Here is a 2808-nt window from a genome sequence, read left to right as displayed (position 1 = left end):
TGGGCCTGCTGTGGAAACAGCCCTTGACCTTTCCTTTCCCACTTCTCCTTGCCCAGAGTTATCTGCCAAGTGGCCCTTTCCCTTCAGGTCTGTTTTCTGTTAGAAACTGATCGAGTGCCTAGTGTTAACACAGCAGCAGGTTTTAATGAGACCCTTTCTCCTTTTCCCACCTACCATAAACCACAATTCATTTTTAACAGGACCCGTGTGATCGGCGGTTTAACCTAAAGTAATGAAACACTTTCGGACATGATATGTGGCAATTTGGTAATGTTGAGCAGCCAGCAAACACATTTGGAGGCTTACCTTTGTTTTAGTCAAGACTTGTTCTTTCCTTTCTCGGAGTTGTTGACAATCAAGTGTATTTGGTTCTCTTTGTAGAAAACGTAAAATTCTGTAATCCAAGCTAATGGCCTCACCTCCTCTCTATTCCTCTGTCAAAGCCCACAGCAAAATTTCCAACAGACAATCAATTATTTAGCCTTTCATATTAGTCAAACAAGAGCATATTACATATTTTAACTTACATCTGGGTCAGTGAGAAAATCAATGTGTGTGTATGTGTGTGTGTGTGTAATGTGTAGATGAGTGCATTTCTTGATGTGTATATGTATCAGGTCTCTGATCCCGCCATTCTCACTTGTGCTTTTCAAAATCATGCCAGCAATTCAACATCTTGAGATAGGGGAGAGAATGGCTGGAACACCTGGGCTCTGTTCCAGATTTCCTAGAAACCGACTGTCCTTCAGTGCTTCAGCCCAGCAACTCGTGTTTCCCTAGAGATATAGAACTAGGGGCAGGTTGCTTTTGGAGACATTGAACTGTGGTACAAAAGGGACATGGGCAGTGGAAGATTCTGAACCTGAGAGTATACCTGAGCCTGGAGGAACTGACTCACAGAGGACCTAGGCTTCTCTAGTTCCTTGATACTTGTTTGTAGATGCTGAACCAGCTTCATGTAACTTGTGTGTGTATGAGTGTTCTGTCTCACAAAATTCACATAACTTGGCAACTGGTATACATGAACTAGCTTCATGTGTGTGAGGGTAGGTGGCTGTGTTTACAGGGGCTTGTATTAACTTTCTGTATAGCAACTATATTACACACTGTAATAGCAACTATATTACACACTAAGCATCCTAAAAATGACACTTCTTTAGAATTTCACATTTCTGTAGGCCCAAGGATGCTAACACTATTGGATTATGGCCCCACACTAATGATCTGATTTAGCCTATCTCGAAACACGGTTACTTTAAGGTTAGGGCTTCAAGATATGAATTCTGCACTAAACAATTCAGTCTGTAACATATATTATTTTTGAGTGTGAAACAACTTCATTAGTGTTTTCCTATAATAATATTCGATACTATAATGTATTATAGTTATATTAAATATTATATCTTAGGTATCTTTTTTGGCTTGAGAAAAAGTAAGAAAAAGGGAAGGGAATTTTCTTTGATAGTTTTTTTTTATTTTTACTCTAATCATAATTAAAACATAAAAATATCTGTCATATAGAAACAATGATTGCTCTTGTGGGATCTTTGTTTAAGGTCCTTCGAGGCTGATATCAAAGTAATGTCATGACTGGGTTCTCTTCTGAAAGTCTGAATCTTCTAGGGCCATTCCTGCTGTTGATAGAAATAACTTCCTTTTGGCTATAGGACCAAAGTCCCTGCTGTGCTGCTGCCACTGAACAGTACTGCTCTAAGTTCCTAGAAGCCCTGCCCCGTGGCCTTCTCTACAACATGAATTTATTCCTTTTAGCACCAGCAGGAGAATGTTGCTTTGATCTCTTAGACTTCTCTTTTCTTTTCTTTTTTAAAAAAATGCTTATTTATTTATTTTGGAGGTAGTGCTAAAGACAGAGAAAGGTCTTCCATAAGCACATTCACTCCCAAAATGGCTGCATTGATCAGAGCTGGGCTGATCAGAAGCTAGGAGCCAGGAGTTTCTTCCATTTCTCCCATATGAATGCAGGGGCCCAAGAACTAGAACCATCTTCTACTGCTTTCCCAGGTCATAGCAGTGAGCTGGATCAGAAGTGGAGCAGCCAGGAAATGAATTGGCACCCATATGGGATGCTCATGCCACAGGTGGAGGCTTAGCCTACTATGCCATGGTGTCAACTCCATTTTCTCTTATTTCTATACTCTCTTTTAAAAATCCTTTCTCTGGTCTTTGGCCCAGCAGTTAAAATGCTTGATAAGATGCCCGTGTTCCATATTGGAATACCTGGGATTGGTATCCAGCTCTGGTCACTGACTCCAGCTTCCTGCAAATGTAAGCTTTGAGAGGCAGCAGTGATGAACCAAGTATTTGAGTCCCTGCTGCTCACTTGGGAGACCTGGATTGTGTTCCCAGCTTCCTGCTGTTTTGTAGGTATTTAGAGATTGAACTAGTAGACAGGAATGTGCTCACTGTATCTATTTATCATTTATCTATCTATCTATCTCATCTATTTATCTATCTCTATCTCTGCCCCCATTTCTCTGTCTCTGCCTCTTAAATAAATAAGAATTGAAACATACAAATTTTAAAAATTAAAGGATTGTCCTGAGTAGGCCCATACTCAAGAGCAAGGAGTTAAACAGGATGTGATAACAATGGTGGAAAGTTTGGAGGCTTTCTTAGAATTCTGCTTACCACATCTTGTCTTGGTTTTCTTCTAAATATTCGGGGAAGAAGGGAAATTGAATGAGTAGATGTAATAAAAGGAGAAAATAGGGGCCCTCCCTGAGGTCCTAGCTGCTATCTATGTCAAAACCACAGACCTAAATACAGGTAGAATTTTCAAAAGGATTT

Source organism: Oryctolagus cuniculus, chromosome 4 (genome assembly GCF_964237555.1).
Source record: "Oryctolagus cuniculus chromosome 4, mOryCun1.1, whole genome shotgun sequence".
In the NCBI taxonomy this organism is placed as follows: Eukaryota; Metazoa; Chordata; class Mammalia; order Lagomorpha; family Leporidae; genus Oryctolagus; species Oryctolagus cuniculus.
Note: the sequence above shows the minus strand (reverse complement) of the source record.